The sequence below is a fragment of the Procambarus clarkii genome, chromosome 3 (genome assembly GCF_040958095.1).
Source record: "Procambarus clarkii isolate CNS0578487 chromosome 3, FALCON_Pclarkii_2.0, whole genome shotgun sequence".
NCBI classification, from domain to species: Eukaryota; Metazoa; Arthropoda; class Malacostraca; order Decapoda; family Cambaridae; genus Procambarus; species Procambarus clarkii.
In genome coordinates this window covers 20,121,787-20,140,924 of record NC_091152.1, presented here as the reverse complement: position 1 = coordinate 20,140,924, position 19,138 = coordinate 20,121,787, and positions in this window count along the sequence as shown.

Here is a 19,138-nt window from a genome sequence, read left to right as displayed (position 1 = left end):
ACCTGGGAGTCCGCACAGCTCCACACCTGACGACCTGGGAGTCCGCACAGCTCCACACCTGACGACCTGGGAGTCCGCACAGCTCCACACCTGACGACCTGGGAGTCCGCACAGCTCCACACCTGACGACCTGGGAGTCCGCACAGCTCCACACCTGACGACCTGGGAGTCCGCACAGCTCCACACCTGACGACCTGGGAGTCCACACAGCTCCACACCTGACGACCTGGGAGTCCGCACAGCTCCACACCTGACGCCCTGAGAGTCCGCACAGCTCCACACCTGACGACCTGGGAGTCAGCACAGCACCACACCTGACGACCTGGGAGTCCGCACAGCTCCACACCTGACGCCCTGAGAGTCCACACCTGACGCCCTGAGAGTCCGCACAGCTCCACACCTGACGACCTGGGAGTCCGCACAGCTCCACACCTGACGACCTGGGAGTCCGCACAGCTCCACACCTGACGACCTGGGAGTCCGCACAGCTCCACACCTGACGCCCTGAGAGTCCGCACAGCTCCACACCTGACGACCTGGGAGTCAGCACAGCACCACACCTGACGACCTGGGAGTCCGCACAGCTCCACACCTGACGCCCTGAGAGTCCACACCTGACGCCCTGAGAGTCCGAACAGCTCCACACCTGACGACCTGGGAGTCCGCACAGCTCCACACCTGACGCCCTGAGAGTCCGCACAGCTCCACACCTGACGACCTGGGAGTCAGCACAGCACCACACCTGACGACCTGGGAGTCCGCACAGCTCCACACCTGACGCCCTGAGAGTCCGCACAGCTCCACACCTGACGCCCTGAGAGTCCGCACAGCTCCACACCTGACGCCCTGAGAGTCCGCACAGCTCCACATCTGACGCCCTGAGAGTCCGCACAGCTCCACACCTGACGACCTGGGAGTCAGCACAGCTCCACACCTGACGCCCTGAGAGTCCGCACAGCTCCACACCTGACGACCTGGGAGTCCGCACAGCTCCACACCTGACGCCCTGAGAGTCCGCACAGCTCCACACCTGACGCCCTGAGAGTCCGCACAGCTCCACACCTGACGCCCTGAGAGTCCACACCTGACGCCCTGAGAGTCCGCACAGCTCCACACCTGACGCCCTGAGAGTCCTCGAACAGCTCCACACCTGACGCTCTGAGAGTCCGCACAGCACCACACCTGACGCCCTGAGAGTCCGCACAGCTCCACACCTGACGACCTGAGAGTCCGCACAGCTCCACACCTGACGCCCTGAGAGTCCACACAGCTCCACACCTGACGCCCTGAGAGTCCGCACAGCTCCACACCTGACGACCTGGGAGTCCGCACAGCTCCACACCTGACGCCCTGAGAGTCCGCACAGCTCCACACCTGACGCCCTGAGAGTCCACACAGCTCCACACCTGACGCCCTGAGAGTCCGCACAGCTCCACACCTGACGCCCTGAGAGTCCGCACAGCTCCACACCTGACGCCCTGAGAGTCCACACCTGACGCCCTGAGAGTCCGCACAGCTCCACACCTGACGACTTGGGAGTCCGCACAGCTCCACACCTGACGCCCTGAGAGTCCGCACAGCTCCACACCTGACGCCCTGAGAGTCCGCACAGCTCCACACCTGACGCCCTGAGAGTCCACACCTGACGCCCTGAGAGTCCGCACAGCTCCACACCTGACGACTTGGGAGTCCGCACAGCTCCACACCTGACGACTTGGGAGTCCGCACAGCTCCACACCTGACGCCCTGAGAGTCCGCACAGCTCCACACCTGACGCCCTGAGAGTCCACACCTGACGTTCTGAGAGTCCGCACAGCTCCACACCTGACGCCCTGAGAGTCCACACCTGACGCCCTGAGAGTCCGCACAGCTCCACACCTGACGCCCTGAGAGTCCACACAGCTCCACACCTGACGCCCTGAGAGTCCGCACAGCTCCACACCTGACGCCCTGAGAGTCCGCACAGCTCCACACCTGACGCCCTGAGAGTCCACACCTGACGCCCTGAGAGTCCGCACAGCTCCACACCTGACGCCCTGAGAGTCCACACCTGACGCCCTGAGAGTCCGCACAGCTCCACACCTGACGCCCTGAGAGTCCACACAGCTCCACACCTGACGCCCTGAGAGTCCGCACAGCTCCACACCTGACGCCCTGAGAGTCCGCACAGCACCACACCTGACGCCCTGAGACTCCGCACAGTTCCACACCTGACGCCCTGAGAGTCCGCACAGCTCCACACCTGACGCCCTGAGAGTCCACACAGCTCCACACCTGACGCCCTGAGAGTCTGCGAACAGCTCCACACCTGACGCCCTGAGAGTCCGCACAGCTCCACACCTGACGCCCTGAGAGTCCGCACAGCTCCACACCTGTCGACCCAGCTGTCAGAACAGTGAAATCGCTGTAAGTGAAAAATGGGTAGTTCAGTGCCAATGATCTCTGATGGCAGGACGCGGCTCGTCATAGTTGCCCAACCACTACGGTAAGTGTGTCCCAATGTTTACAAACATGGTGGTTAAAGCCCCCATCCACGTGTCCCAATGTTTACAAACATGGTGGTTAAAGTCCCCATCCACGTGTCCCAATGTTTACAAACATGGTGGTTAAAGTTCCCTCACGTGTCCCAATGTTTACAAACATAGAGGTTAAAGTCCCCATCCACGTGTCCCAATGTTTACAAACATGGTGGTTAAAGTTCCCTCACGTGTCCCAATGTTTACAAACATGGTGGTTAAAGTTCCCATCCACGTGTCCCTGTGTTTACAAACATAGAGGTTAAAGTCCCCATCCACGTGTCCCAATGTTTACAAACATGGTGGTTAAAGTTCCCTCACGTGTCCCAATGTTTACAAACATGGTGGTTAAAGTTCCCATCCACGTGTCCCTGTGTTTACAAACATAGAGGTTAAAGCCCCCATCCACGTGTCCCAATGTTTACAAACATGGTGGTTAAAGCACCCCCCCACATGTCCCAATGTTTACAAACATGGTAGTTAAAGTTCCCTCACGTGTCCCAATGTTTACAAACATGGTGGTTAAAGTTCCCTCACGTGTCCCAATGTTTACAAACATGGTGGTTAAAGTTCCCTCACGTGTCCCAATGTTTACAAACATGTTGGTTAAAGTCCCCATCCACGTGTCCCAATGTTTACAAACATGCTGGTTAAAGCCCCTCCACGTGTCCCAATGTTTACAAACATGGAGGTTAAAGCCCCCATCCACGTGTCCCAATGTTTACAAACATGGAGGTTAAAGTCCCCCTTCACGTGTCCCAATGTTTACAAACATGGAGGTTAAAGTCCCCATCCACGTGTCCCAATGTTTACAAACATGCTGGCTAAAGCCCCCCCCCCCCAACGTGTCCCACATCACAGTATAAACAGTAAACAAGATAAACAACAGTGAAGTCACTGGCTTGAGGGTGTCCTTAAGCCGTTTTCAACAGTGTAGTTTATCAGTTAAGCGGACAGAACACTGGACGCGTGATCCTGTGGTCCCGGGTTCGATCCCAGGCGCCGGCGAGAAACAATAGGCAGAGTTTCTTTCACCCTATGCCCCCTGTTACCTAGCAGTAAAATAGGTACCTGGGTGTTAGTCAGCTGTCACGGGCTGCTTCCCGGGGGGTGGAGGCTTGGTCGAGGACCGGGCCGCGGGGACACTAAAGCCCCGAAATCATCTCAAGATAACAGTCTAATAGGTCGTAAACACGACCTGAATGCACATTTATGGGTAAATATCTTAAATGGGTATAGATAAGATATCTTAAATATAAGATAAGATATCTTAAATATAAGATAAGATATCTTAAATATAAGATAAGATATCTTAAATATAAGATAAGATATCCTAAATATCTTAAAAAAATATCTTAATTATTTACAGAGTGAAGGGAGTTAGACAATTGGTTAAAGTTTAGTACTTAAGAATTTCCTCAGAATTGTATAAAATACTTTCTAGGAAAAAGAATTTGAAAAACAAATAATTAATACATAAACTTCAATCTTAAATAACTTTACAATCCAATCAATTAAAACCTCTATTTTCTAAACTTTAATTGTATTCAAGTTTACACAGTTGAGAATAAATCCTAAATAATGTAAACCTGGGGCCAGATTCACGAAGCAGTTACGCAAGCACTTACGAACGTGTACATCTTTCCTCAATCTTTGACGGCTTTGGTTACATTTATTAAACAGTTTACAAGCATGAAAACTTGCCAATCAACTGTTGTTATTGTTATAAACAGCCTCCTGGTGCTTCGGAGCTCATTAACTGTTTAATAATTGTAAACAAAGCCGCCAAAGATTGAGAAAAGATGTACAGGTTCGTAAGTGCTTGCGTAACTGCTTTCGTGAATCTGGCCCCTGGTTCGTAAGTGCTTGCGTAACTGCTTCGTGAATCTGGCCCCTTAATCCCTTGAATGTAGGATTAAGGTAAATCCAGGCAGAACACCGACTTCCAACATCGGTAATAATTATCGAGACGGGATAAAATATTTTAGAGTTTTCTTCAATTTCTAAAGTTAATGTCCAATTGAAGTGTTTTTAATTCAGATACGAAACAAGTGTATTCACGTGCGAACGATCATTAAAGATTAGGATAAAAAAAAAGAGTTATCCATAACGACGATTAAAAAAAAATACGATAGAGCTGTTCAAGACAATTATCTATGTACAGTTTTTCGAAATGACACCGGGGATCGAACCCGGAACTTGAGGACTACGAATCCCGAACGCTGTCCACTCAGCTGTCAGGCCCCAGGCTGCCTCCATTGCTTCCCCGTCTACTTGAGTCAAACAATTACCGTCGAAAGAACAGAAAAACAGACTTTTGATGTCGCAATCTCTAATGGCCTAGTAAGTTAATACGCTCGCTTTAATCCATGGATCTCGATATGCTGGACATTATTTAACTTGAGATCCGCCCAAATCCATTTGGATCCAAATGGGTCTGAGCCACCGAGGTGTAGTCACTCAAATTGTTAAATATAATTTATATATACGTTTTTAAAACCATCTTAAATTTTAAGACACTGGACGGGACAAGGGGAGTACCTAAGGGACGGAAAACAAAGTGTCAGGGTCAGAGAGAAAGCGTCGAGCATCGAACTTGTGAATAAGAACCATATATGAGTCCTATAACGTCTCTGTGGCTCATCTGGGTACTAAGTTTCCACCTGTGTCCCCTTGTTCGTGTCCCACCCGTGCTGAAGAGTTTGTCTTTGTCCACCCTGTCAATTCCCCTGAGAATTTTGTAGGTGGTTATCATGTCTCCCCTTACTCTTCTGTTTTCCAGGGATGTGAGGTTCAGCTCCTTTAGCCTTTCCTCGTAGCTCATACCTCTCAGTTCCGGGACGAGTCTGGTGGCATACCGCTGAATCTTCTCTAACTTTGTCTTGTGTTTAACTAGGTATGGACTCCAGGCTGGAGCTGCATATTCCAGGATTGGTCTGACATAAGTGGTATACAGGGTCCTGAACGTGTGAGTGTGTGTGTGTGCGAGTGCGGGTGTGAGTGTGTACTCACCTAGTTGTACTCAGATAGTTGTGCTTGCGGGGGTTGAGCTCTGGCTCTTTGGTCCTGCCTCTCAACCGTCAATCAACAGGTGTACAGGTTCCTGAGCCTACTGGACTCTATCATATCTACACTTGAAACTGTGTATGGAGTCAGCCTCCAATGGTGTGTGTGCAGGTGTGTGTGTGTGTGTGTCTGTGAGTGCGGGTGTGTGTGCGAGTGTGTGCGGGTGTGTGTGTGTGTGTGTGTGTGAGTGTGTGTGCGTGTGTGTGTGTGTGTGTGTGTGTGTGTGTGTGTGTGTGTGTGTACTCACCTAGTTGTACTCACCTAGTTGTGTTTGCAGGGGTTGAGCTCTGGCTCTTTGGTCCCGCCTCTCAACCGTCAATCAACAGGTGTACAGATTCCTGAGCCTATCGGGCTCTGTCATATCTACACTTGAAACTGTGTATGGAGTCAGCCTCCACCACATCACCCCGTAATGCATTCCATTTCTCAACCACTCTGACACTAAAAAAGTTCTTTCTAATATCTCTGTGGCTCATTTGGGCACTCAGTTTCCACCTGTGTCCCCTTGTGCGTGTTCCCCTGATGATGTGTGTGTGTGTGAGTGCGGGTGTGTGCGAGTGTGTGTGTGTGTGTGTGTGTGTGTGTGTGTGTGTGTGTGTGTGTGTGTGTGTGTGTGTGTGTGTGTGTGTGTGTGTGTGTGTGTGTGTGCGGGTGTGTGTGTGAGTGCGGGTGTGTGTGCGAGTGTGTGTGCGGGTGTGTGTGTGTGTGTGTGTGTGTGTGTGTGTGTGTGTGTGTGTGTGTGTGTGTGTGTGTGTGTGTGCGAGTGTGTGTGCGAGTGTGTGTGTGTGTGTGTGTGCGGGTGTGTGTGTATGAGTGCGGGTGTGTGCGAGTGTGTGTGCGGGTGTGTGTGTGTGTGTGTGTGTGTGTGTGTGTGTGTGTGTGTGTGTGTGTGTGTGTGTGCGAGTGTGTGTGCGGGTGTGTGTGTGTGTGTGTGTGTGCGGGTGTGTGTGTGTGTGTGTGCGAGTGTGTGTGTGTGCGAGTGTGTACGGGTGTGTGTGTGTGTGTGTGTGCGGGTGTGTGTGTGTGTGTGTGCGGGTGTGTGTGTGTGTGTGTGTGTGTGTGTGCGGGTGTGTGTGTGTGTGTGTGTGCGAGTGTGTGAGGCAGCAGAGGCGACACGGCCCGGGGTTCAGTCTGCCAGTGGGTAGCATGGCTGAGTGACGCTACTTGAGCCGTCCGCTCCACCTCTCTCTCTCTCTCTCTCACCTGGGATACTACCTATACCTCACCTCTCACCTGGTGCTACTGTGTGTCGCCCGCGCGCGCGCGTGTGTTCCTCCCCCCTTACGGGAGTGTCCCTATTGTGTCCTCAAAGTGCCCAAGGATCCCCACGGCCGCCAGCAGGTGTGTAATCCAAGCCTGTACATCTACAATTCTCATTCAGCTCGTCAAAATGTTTCTCACTCCGCCTCTCTAGAAGAGAGGTGAAAGTCCAGTGCCCAGTGCCCCCCCGGGGCATGGCTTGGGGTCATGGAAGGGACACCTGGGCATTTCCATGCCCACTCCAGCCTGCCCGGGCATTCCAGCATGCCCAAGTCCAGCCCAAACTATGAATATAAGTGATAATGTGATACTGGAAACTTTCTGAGTGTGTGTGTGTGCGTGTTATCAGCGCCCCGGGATACATATGTGTCTTGGAATGTGTCACGAGACACAGGTGTGTCAAGGAATGTGTCAAGAGACACATGTGTGTCAAGGAATGTATCAAGAGACACGTGTGTGTCGAGGAATGTGTCGCAAATTCAATATTTTCTTTTGTTGGTAAATCGATGTTGTCCTAGATTGAAAAAATTATACGGCGTGCAGGCGTGTGTGTGTGATGGAGAGGCCAGCGTGTGTGTGATAGTGGACTTAGGGTGAGAGAGCCCGCTGTGCGATAGTGGTCCTAGGGTGTGCGAGTGCTATTGAAAAGGTTGTTCAGTACCCCGGAGTGCAACAGTGGTCAACAGGGTGTGGGAAAGTCACCCTCCCAGGGTGTGTGTGTGTGTGTGTGTGTGTGTGTGTGTGTGTGTGTGTGTGTGTGTGTGTGTGTGTGTGTGTGTGTGTGTGTGTGTGAAAGGCGCGCCTCGTTACATAACAGCGTGTGTGTGTGTGACAGTGGTGTTAGTGTGTGTGTGTGACAGTGGTGTTAGTGTGTGTGTGTGACAGTGGTGTTAGTGTGTGTGTGTGACAGTGGTGTTAGTGTGTGTGTGACAGTGGTGTTAGTGTGTGTGTGACAGTGGTGTTAGTGTGTGTGTGACAGTGGTGTTAGTGTGTGTGACAGTGGTGTTAGTGTGTGTGTGACAGTGTGTGTGACAGTGGTGTTAGTGTGTGTGTGACAGTGGTGTTAGTGTGTGTGTGACAGTGGTGTTAGTGTGTGTGACAGTGGTGTTAGCGTGTGTGTGACAGTGGTGTTAGTGTGTGTGACAGTGGTGTTAGTGTGTGTGACAGTGGTGTTAGTGTGTGTGACAGTGGTGTTAGTGTGTGTGTGACAGTGGTGTTAGTGTGTGTGACAGTGGTGTTAGTGTGTGTGACAGTGGTGTTAGTGTGTGTGTGACAGTGGTGTTAGTGTGTGTGTGACAGTGGTGTTAGTGTGTGTGTGACAGTGGTGTTAGTGTGTGTGTGACAGTGTTAGTGTGTGTGTGACAGTGGTGTTAGTGTGTGTGTGACAGTGGTGTTAGTGTGTGTGTGACAGTGGTGTTAGTGTGTGTGACAGTAGTGTTAGTGTGTGTGACAGTGGTGTTAGTGTGTGTGTGACAGTGGTGTTAGTGTGTGTGACAGTGGTGTTAGCGTGTGTGTGACAGTGGTGTTAGTGTGTGTGACAGTGGTGTTAGTGTGTGTGACAGTGGTGTTAGTGTGTGTGACAGTGGTGTTAGTGTGTGTGTGACAGTGGTGTTAGTGTGTGTGACAGTGGTGTTAGTGTGTGTGACAGTGGTGTTAGTGTGTGTGTGACAGTGGTGTTAGTGTGTGTGTGACAGTGGTGTTAGTGTGTGTGTGACAGTGGTGTTAGTGTGTGTGTGACAGTGTTAGTGTGTGTGTGACAGTGGTGTTAGTGTGTGTGTGACAGTGGTGTTAGTGTGTGTGTGACAGTGGTGTTAGTGTGTGTGACAGTAGTGTTAGTGTGTGTGACAGTGGTGTTAGTGTGTGTGTGACAGTGGTGTTAGTGTGTGTGACAGTGGTGTTAGCGTGTGTGTGACAGTGGTGTTAGTGTGTGTGACAGTGGTGTTAGCGTGTGTGTGACAGTGGTGTTAGTGTGTGTGTGACAGTGTGTGTGTGACAGTGGTGTTAGTGTGTGTGTGACAGTGGTGTTAGTGTGTGTGACAGTGGTGTTAGTGTGTGTGACAGTGGTGTTAGTGTGTGTGTGACAGTGGTGTGTGACAGTGTGTGTGTGACAGTGGTGTTAGTGTGAGTGACAGTGGTGTTAGTGTGTGTGTGACAGTGGTGTTAGTGTGTGTGACAGTGGTGTTAGTGTGTGTGACAGTGGTGTTAGTGTGTGTGACAGTGGTGTTAGTGTGTGTGACAGTGGTGTTAGCGTGTGTGTGACAGTGGTGTTAGTGTGTGTGACAGTGGTGTTAGCGTGTGTGTGACAGTGGTGTTAGTGTGTGTGTGACAGTGTGTGTGTGACAGTGGTGTTAGTGTGTGTGTGACAGTGGTGTTAGTGTGTGTGACAGTGGTGTTAGTGTGTGTGACAGTGGTGTTAGTGTGTGTGTGACAGTGGTGTGTGACAGTGTGTGTGTGACAGTGGTGTTAGTGTGAGTGACAGTGGTGTTAGTGTGTGTGTGACAGTGGTGTTAGTGTGTGTGACAGTGGTGTTAGTGTGTGTGTGACAGTGGTGTTAGTGTGTGTGACAGTGGTGTTAGTGTGTGTGACAGTGGTGTTAGTGTGTGTGACAGTGGTGTTAGTGTGTGTGTGACAGTGGTGTTAGTGTGTGTGTGACAGTGGTGTTAGTGTGTGTGACAGTGGTGTTAGTGTGTGTGACAGTGGTGTTAGTGTGTGTGACAGTGGTGTTAGTGTGTGTGACAGTGGTGTTAGTGTGTGTGTGACAGTGGTGTAAGTGTGTGTGACAGTGGTGTTAGTGTGTGTGACAGTGGTGTTAGTGTGTGTGACAGTGGTGTTAGTGTGTGTGACAGTGGTGTTAGTGTGTGTGTGACAGTGGTGTAAGTGTGTGTGACAGTGGTGTCAGTGTGTGTGACAGTGTGTGTGACAGTGGTGTTAGTGTGTGTGACAGTGGTGTCAGTGTGTGTGTGACAGTGGTGTTAGTGTGTGTGACAGTGGTGTTAGTGTGTGTGACAGTGGTGTTAGTGTGTGTGACAGTGGTGTTAGTGTGTGTGTGACAGTGGTGTTAGTGTGTGTGACAGTGGTGTTAGTGTGTGTGACAGTGGTGTTAGTGTGTGTGTGACAGTGGTGTGTGACAGTGTGTGTGTGACAGTGGTGTTAGTGTGAGTGACAGTGGTGTTAGTGTGTGTGTGACAGTGGTGTTAGTGTGTGTGACAGTGGTGTTAGTGTGTGTGTGACAGTGGTGTTAGTGTGTGTGACAGTGGTGTTAGTGTGTGTGACAGTGGTGTTAGTGTGTGTGACAGTGGTGTTAGTGTGTGTGTGACAGTGGTGTTAGTGTGTGTGTGACAGTGGTGTTAGTGTGTGTGACAGTGGTGTTAGTGTGTGTGACAGTGGTGTTAGTGTGTGTGACAGTGGTGTTAGTGTGTGTGACAGTGGTGTTAGTGTGTGTGTGACAGTGGTGTAAGTGTGTGTGACAGTGGTGTTAGTGTGTGTGACAGTGGTGTTAGTGTGTGTGACAGTGGTGTTAGTGTGTGTGACAGTGGTGTTAGTGTGTGTGTGACAGTGGTGTAAGTGTGTGTGACAGTGGTGTCAGTGTGTGTGACAGTGTGTGTGACAGTGGTGTTAGTGTGTGTGACAGTGGTGTCAGTGTGTGTGTGACAGTGGTGTTAGTGTGTGTGACAGTGGTGTTAGTGTGTGTGACAGTGGTGTTAGTGTGTGTGACAGTGGTGTTAGTGTGTGTGTGACAGTGGTGTTAGTGTGTGTGACAGTGGTGTTAGTGTGTGTGACAGTGGTGTTAGTGTGTGTGACAGTGGTGTTAGTGTGTGTGTGACAGTGGTGTTAGTGTGAGTGACAGTGGTGTTAGTGTGTGTGTGACAGTGGTGTTAGTGTGTGTGACAGTGGTGTTAGTGTGTGTGACAATGGTGTTAGTGTGTGTGACAGTGGTGTTAGCGTGTGTGTGACAGTAGTGTTAGTGTGTGTGACAGTGGTGTTAGTGTGCGTGTGACAGTGGTGGTAGTGTGTGTGACAGTGGTGTTAGTGTGTGTGTGACAGTGGTGTTAGTGTGTGTGACAGTGGTGTTAGTGTGTGTGACAGTAGTGTTAGTGTGTGTGACAGTGGTGTTAGTGTGTGTGTGACAGTGGTGTTAGTGTGTGTGTGACAGTGGTGTTAGTGTGTGTGACAGTGTGTGTGACAGTGGTGTTAGTGTGTGTGACAGTGGTGTTAGTGTGTGTGACAATGGTGTTAGTGTGTGTGACAGTGGTGTTAGCGTGTGTGTGACAGTAGTGTTAGTGTGTGTGACAGTGGTGTTAGTGTGTGTGTGACAGTGGTGGTAGTGTGTGTGACAGTGGTGTTAGTGTGTGTGTGACAGTGGTGTTAGTGTGTGTGACAGTGGTGTTAGTGTGTGTGACAGTAGTGTTAGTGTGTGTGACAGTGGTGTTAGTGTGTGTGTGACAGTGGTGTTAGTGTGTGTGTGACAGTGGTGTTAGTGTGTGTGTGACAGTGTGTGTGACAGTGGTGTTAGTGTGTGTGTGACAGTGGTGTTAGTGTGTGTGTGTGACAGTGGTGTTAGTGTGTGTGTGACAGTGGTGTTAGTGTGTGTGTGACAGTGGTGTTAGTGTGTGTGTGACAGTGGTGTTAGTGTGTGTGACAGTGGTGTTAGTGTGTGTGTGACAGTGTGTGTGACAGTGGTGTTAGTGTGTGTGTGACAGTGGTGTTAGTGTGTGTGTGACAGTGGTGTTAGTGTGTGTGACAGTGGTGTTAGCGTGTGTGTGACAGTGGTGTTAGTGTGTGTGACAGTGGTGTTAGTGTGTGTGACAGTGGTGTTAGTGTGTGTGACAGTGGTGTTAGTGTGTGTGACAGTGGTGTTAGTGTGTGTGACAGTGGTGTTAGTGTGTGTGACAGTGGTGTTAGTGTGTGTGTGACAGTGGTGTTAGTGTGTGTGTGACAGTGGTGTTAGTGTGTGTGTGACAGTGGTGTTAGTGTGTGTGTGACAGTGTTAGTGTGTGTGTGACAGTGGTGTTAGTGTGTGTGACAGTGGTGTTAGTGTGTGTGACAGTGGTGTTAGTGTGTGTGACAGTGGTGTTAGTGTGTGTGACAGTGGTGTTAGTGTGTGTGTGACAGTGGTGTTAGTGTGTGTGACAGTGGTGTTAGGTGTGTGTGACAGTGGTGTTAGTGTGTGTGACAGTGTGTTAGTGTGTGTGACAGTGGTGTTAGTGTGTGTGACAGTGGTGTTAGTGTGTGTGTGACAGTGGTGTTAGTGTGTGTGACAGTGGTGTTAGTGTGTGTGACAGTGGTGTTAGTGTGTGTGTGACAGTGGTGTTAGTGTGTGTGTGACAGTGGTGTTAGTGTGTGTGTGACAGTGTGTGTTAGTGTGTGTGTGACAGTGTGTTAGTGTGTGTGTGACAGTGGTTAGTAGTGTGTGTGACAGTGGTGTTAGTGTGTGTGTGACAGTGGTGTTAGTGTGTGTGACAGTGGTGTTAGTGTGTGTGGACAGTGGTGTTAGTGTGTTGTGACAGTGGTGTCAGTGTGTGTGACAGTGGTGTTAGTGTGTGTGTGTACAGTGGTGTTAGTGGTGTGTGTGACAGTGGTGTTAGGTGTGTGTGACAGTGGTGTTAGTGTGTGTGTGACAGTGTGTGTGGTGACAGTGGTGTTAGTGTGTGTGTGACAGTGGTGTTAGTGTGTGTGTGACAGTGGTGTTAGTGTGTGTGACAGTGGTGTTAGTGTGTGTGTGTGACAGTGGTGTGTGACAGTGTGTGTGTGACAGTGGTGTTAGTGTGAGTGACAGTGGTGTTAGTGTGTGTGTGACAGTGGTGTTAGTGTGTGTGACAGTGGTGTTAGTGTGTGTGACAGTGGTGTTAGTGTGTGTGACAGTGGTGTTAGTGTGTGTGACAGTGGTGTTAGCGTGTGTGTGACAGTGGTGTTAGTGTGTGTGACAGTGGTGTTAGCGTGTGTGTGACAGTGGTGTTAGTGTGTGTGTGACAGTGTGTGTGTGACAGTGGTGTTAGTGTGTGTGTGACAGTGGTGTTAGTGTGTGTGACAGTGGTGTTAGTGTGTGTGACAGTGGTGTTAGTGTGTGTGTGACAGTGGTGTGTGACAGTGTGTGTGTGACAGTGGTGTTAGTGTGAGTGACAGTGGTGTTAGTGTGTGTGTGACAGTGGTGTTAGTGTGTGTGACAGTGGTGTTAGTGTGTGTGTGACAGTGGTGTTAGTGTGTGTGACAGTGGTGTTAGTGTGTGTGACAGTGGTGTTAGTGTGTGTGACAGTGGTGTTAGTGTGTGTGTGACAGTGGTGTTAGTGTGTGTGTGACAGTGGTGTTAGTGTGTGTGACAGTGGTGTTAGTGTGTGTGACAGTGGTGTTAGTGTGTGTGACAGTGGTGTTAGTGTGTGTGACAGTGGTGTTAGTGTGTGTGTGACAGTGGTGTAAGTGTGTGTGACAGTGGTGTTAGTGTGTGTGACAGTGGTGTTAGTGTGTGTGACAGTGGTGTTAGTGTGTGTGACAGTGGTGTTAGTGTGTGTGTGACAGTGGTGTAAGTGTGTGTGACAGTGGTGTCAGTGTGTGTGACAGTGTGTGTGACAGTGGTGTTAGTGTGTGTGACAGTGGTGTCAGTGTGTGTGTGACAGTGGTGTTAGTGTGTGTGACAGTGGTGTTAGTGTGTGTGACAGTGGTGTTAGTGTGTGTGACAGTGGTGTTAGTGTGTGTGTGACAGTGGTGTTAGTGTGTGTGACAGTGGTGTTAGTGTGTGTGACAGTGGTGTTGTGTGTGTGTGACAGTGGTGTTAGTGTGTGTGTGACAGTGGTGTTATGTGTGTGTGACAGTGGTGTTAGTGTGTGTGTGACAGTGGTGTTAGTGTGTGTGACAGTGGTGTTTAGTGTGTGTGTGACGAGTGGTGTTAGTGTGTGTGACAGTGGTGTTAGTGTGTGTGACAGTGTGTTAGTGTGTGACAGTGGTGTTAGTGGTGTGTGTGACAGTGGTGTTAGTGTGTGTGACAGTGGTGTTAGTGTGTGTGTGACAGTGGTGTTAGTGTGTGTGACAGTGGTGTTAGTGTGTGTGACAGTGGTGTTGTGTTTGTGCAGTGGTGTTAGTGTGTGTGTGACAGTGGTGTACTAAGTGTTTGTGACAGGGGTGGGGGGGGGGGGGGGGGGTGTTAGGTGTGTGACAGTGTTGTTAGTGTGTGTGACAGTGGTATGTTCTGTGTGTGTGACAGTGGTGTTAGGTTGGGGTGGTGTGTGACAGTGGTGTAAGTGTGTGTGACAGTGGTGCAGTGTGTTTGACAGTGTGGTTACAGTGGTGGTTAGTGTGTGGGCGTGGTGTCCAGTGTGTGTGCTGACAGTGGGTTAGTGTGTGTGACAGTGGTGTTAGTGTTGGGACAGTGGTGTTAGTGTGTGTGACAGTGTGGTAGTGGTGTGTGTGAACAGTGGTGTTAGTGTGTGTGACAGTGGTGTTATTGTGTGTACAGTGGTTTAGTGTTGTGTGTGACAGTGGTGTTAGTGTGTGTGTGACAGTGGTGTTAGTGTGTGAGTGACAGTGGTGTTAGTGTGGTGTGTGACAGTGGTGTTAGTGTGTGTGACAGTGGTGTTAGTGTGTGTGACAAGTGGTGTTAGTGTGTGTGACAGTGGTGTTAGCGTGTGTGTGATCAGTGGTGTTAGTGTGTGTGACAGTGGTGTTAGTGTGTGTGTGACAGTGGTGTTAGTGTGTGTGTGACAGTTGGGTGTGTAGTGTGTGTGACAGTGGTGTTAGTGTGTGTGACAGTGGTGTTAGTGTGTGTGACAGTAGGTGTTAGTGTGTGTGACAGTGTGTTAGTGTGGTGTGACAGTGGTGTTAGTGTGTGTGTGACAGTGGTGTTAGTTGTTGTGACAGTGTGTGTGACAGTGGGTGTTAGTGTGAGTGACAGTGGGTGTTAGTGTGTGTGTACAAGTGGTGTGAGTCGGTGTGGACAGTGGTGTTAGCTGTGTGTGTGGACAAGTAGGTGGTAGTTGTGGGTGACAGTGGTGTTCGTGTGTTGTGACAGTGGTGGTAGTGTGTGTGGACAGTGGTGTTAGTGTGTGGGTGTGACAGTGGTGTTTTAGTGTGTGTGTGGGTGGGAACAGTGGTGTTAGTGTGTGTGACAGTAGGTGTTAGTGTGTGTGTGACAGTGGTGTGAGTGTGTGTGTGAGCAAGTGGTGTTGCGTGTGTGTGACCTGGTGTTAGTGTGTGTGTGACAGTGTGTTGTGTTGACAGTGGTGTTTAGTGGTAGTGTGTGATCAGTGGTGTTAGTGTGTGTGACAGTGGTGTTAGTGTGTGTGAAATGGTGTTAGTGTGTGGTGACAGTGGTGTGGTGACAGTGTGTGTGTGACGAAGTGGTGTTAGTGTGAGTGAACAGGTGGTGTTAGTGTGGGTGTGACAGTGGTGTTAGTGCTGTGGTGACGTGGTGTTAAGGTGGTGTGGACAGTGGTGTTAAGGTGTGTGTGACAGTGGTGTTAGTGTGTGTGACAGTGGTGTGACCGTGTGTGTGACAGTGGTGTTAGTGTGGGTGACAGTGGTGTTAGCGTGTGGTGTACAGTGGTGTTGAGTGTGTGGGGTGGACAAGTGTGTGTGTGACAGTGGTGTTAGTGTGTGTGTGACAGTGGTGTTAGTGTGTGTGACAGTGGTGTTAGTGTTGTGGACAGTGGTGTTAGTGTGTGTGTGACAGTGGTGTGTGACAGTGTGTGTGTGCAGTGGTGTTAGTGTGAGTGACAGTGGTGTTAGTGTGTGTGTGACAGTGGTGTTAGTGTGTGTGACAGTGGTGTTAGTGTGTGTGTGACAGTGGTGTTAGTGTGTGTGACAGTGGTGTTAGTGTGTGTGACAGTGGTGTTAGTGTGTGTGACAGTGGTGTTAGTGTGTGTGTGACAGTGGTGTTAGTGTGTGTGTGACAGTGGTGTTAGTGTGTGTGACAGTGGTGTTAGTGTGTGTGACAGTGGTGTTAGTGTGTGTGACAGTGGTGTTAGTGTGTGTGACAGTGGTGTTAGTGTGTGTGTGACAGTGGTGTAAGTGTGTGTGACAGTGGTGTTAGTGTGTGTGACAGTGGTGTTAGTGTGTGTGACAGTGGTGTTAGTGTGTGTGACAGTGGTGTTAGTGTGTGTGTGACAGTGGTGTAAGTGTGTGTGACAGTGGTGTCAGTGTGTGTGACAGTGTGTGTGACAGTGGTGTTAGTGTGTGTGACAGTGGTGTCAGTGTGTGTGTGACAGTGGTGTTAGTGTGTGTGACAGTGGTGTTAGTGTGTGTGACAGTGGTGTTAGTGTGTGTGACAGTGGTGTTAGTGTGTGTGTGACAGTGGTGTAAGTGTGTGTGTGACAGTGGTGTTAGTGTGTGTGTGTCAGTGGTGTTAGTGTGAGTGACAGTGGTTTTAGTGTGTGTGACAGTGGTGTTAGTGTGTGTGACAGTGGTGTTAGTGTGTGTGACAGTGGTGTTAGTGTGTGTGTGACAGTGGTGTTAGTGTGTGTGTGACAGTGGTGTCAGTGTGTGTGACAGTGGTGTTAGTGTGTGTGTGTCAGTGGTGTTAGTGTGTGTGACAGTGGTGTTAATGTGTGTGTGTCAGTGGTGTTAGTGTGTGTGTGACAGTGGTGTTAGTGTGTGACAGTGGTGTTAGTGTGTGTGTGACAGTGGTGTTAGTGTGTGTGTGTCAGTGGTGTTAGTGTGTGACAGTGGTGTTAGTGTGTGTGTGACAGTGGTGTTAGTGTGTGTGTGACAGTGGTGTTAGTGTGTGTGACAGTGGTGTTAGTGTGTGTGACAGTGGTGTTAGTGTGTGTGTGACAGTGCTGTTAGTGTGTGTGTGACAGTGGTGTTAGTATGTGTGACAGTGGTGTCAGTGTGTGTGACAGTGGTGTCAGTGTGTGTGTGACAGTGGTGTTAGTGTGTGTGACAGTGTGTGTGACAGTGTGTGTGACAGTGTGTGTTAGTGTGTGTGTGACAGTGGTGTTAGTGTGTGTGACAGTGGTGTTAGTGTGTGTGTGACAGTGGTGTTAGTGTGTGTGACAGTGGTGTTAGTGTGTGTGACAGTGTGTGTGACAGTGTGTGTGACAGTGTGTGTTAGTGTGTGTGTGACAGTGGTGTTAGTGTGTGTGACAGTGGTGTCAGTGTGTGTGTGACAGTGGTGTTAGTGTGTGTGACAGTGGTGTTAGTGTGTGTGACAGTGGTGTAAGTGTGTGTGACAGTGGTGTTAGTGTGTGTGACAGTGGTGTCAGTGTGTGTGACAGTGGTGTTAGTGTGTGTGACAGTGGTGTTAGTGTGTGTGACAGTGGTGTTAGTGTGTGTGACAGTGGTGTTAGTGTGTGTGTGACAGTGGTGTTAGTGTGTGTGTGACAGTGGTGTTAGTGTGTGTGACAGTGGTGTTAATGTGTGTGTGACAGTGGTGTCAGTGTGTGTGTGACAGTGGTGTTAGTGTGTGTGACAGTGGTGTTAGTGTGTGTGACAGTGGTGTTAGCGTGTGTGTGACAGTGGTGTAAGTGTGTGTGTGTGACAGTGGTGTTAGTGTGTGTGTGACAGTGGTGTTAGTGTGTGTGACAGTGGTGTTAGTGTGTGTGACAGTGGTGTTAGTGTGTGTGACAGTGATGTCAGTGTGTGTGACAGTGGTGTTAGCGTGTGTGTGACAGTGGTGTAAGTGTGTGTGTGTGACAGTGGTGTTAGTGTGTGTGTGACAGTGGTGTTAGTGTGTGTGACAGTGGTGTTAGTGTGTGGGTGACAGTGGTGTTAGTGTGTGTGACAGTGGTGTTAGTGTGTGTGACAATGGTGTTAGTGTGTGTGACAGTGGTGTTAGTGTGTGTGACAGTGGTGTTTGTGTGTGTGACAGTGGTGTTAGTGTGTGTGTGTGACAGTGGTGTTAGTGTGTGTGTGACAGTGGTGTTAGTGTGTGTGACAGTGGTGTTAGTGTGTGTGTGACAGTGGTGTTAGTGTGTGTGTGACAGTGGTGTTAGTGTGTGTGTGACAGTGTTAGTGTGTGTGACAGTGGTGTTAGTGTGTGTGTGACAGTGTTAGTGTGTGTGACAGTGTTAGTGTGAGTGACAGTGGTGTTAGTGTGAGTGACAGTGGTGTTAGTGTGTGTGACAGTGGTGTTAGTGTGTGTGTGACAGTGGTGTTAGTGTGTGTGTGACAGTGGTGTTAGTGTATGTGACAGTGGTGTTAGTGTGAGTGACAGTGGTGTTAGTGTGTGTGACAGTGGTGTTAGTGTGAGTGACAGTGGTGTTAGTGTGTGTGTGACAGTGTTAGTGTGTGTGACAGTGGTGTTAGTGTGTGTGTGACAGTGTTAGTGTGTGTGACAGTGTTAGTGTGTGTGACAGTGGTGTTATTGTGTGTGTGACAGTGTTAGTGTGTGTGACAGTGGCGTTAGTGTGTGTGACAGTGGCATTAGTGTGTGTGACAGTAGGGTGTGACCACCACCACCACCCCCGACACCACCCCCACCCTCACCACCACCACCACCACCCCCACCACCACCACCCTCACCACCACCACCCTCACCCCAAACACCACCACCACCACCCCCACATACAAACCTAGCACCACCAATCACACACAATCATACAAGAAAAACATCAGGTTATAGATCTGGGAATTATGATATCTGCCGACCTGACATATAGTGAACACAACTGAGCAAATATAGCGGCGACGGTGGCCAGGACAATGATGGATTATGAGAACGTTCACATCCAGAGACCCCACAGCAATGCTAATACCATTTAAACCACTGGTACTGTCCCGTCTTGAGTACTGCTCGGTACTCACTTCCTCCTTCAGAGCGGGAGAGATCTCTGAATTACAGGGAACACAGAGAACATATACGGCACGCATAGACACGATAAAACATAAAAAATTACTGGGACCGTCTCGAAGCTCTCAAGATGAACTCTATAAAGGAGCCCAGAGAGGTGTCGTATCTATAAATCGAAAATGATTTTTCGGAGGGAGAAACGTTTGGGTCTATGCCCCACTGAACTTTGCAAGGTGATTTGTGAATACCAAGTCATAGGGTAGTTGGGGTCGACGCCCAAATGCCCTTCATACCCATGCCCTTCTTAATGTAGGATTGGGTTCTGTTGCGACAACCAGTGAGTTGTATGAAGTATGATTTCAACGTCGGATTCAGCGTCGATTTCAACGTCGGATTCAGCGTCGATTTCAACGTCGGATTCAACGTCGGATTCAGCGTCGATTTCAACGTCGGATTCAGCGTCGCTTCCAGCATAGATTACATTCACTGAACATTACTGAAGCATGCTATACCCCTTAGGAGAGAGAATGGCAGGGTTAAAATGAAATAAAAGAAAGGAGGGAGAGAGAGAGAGAGAGAG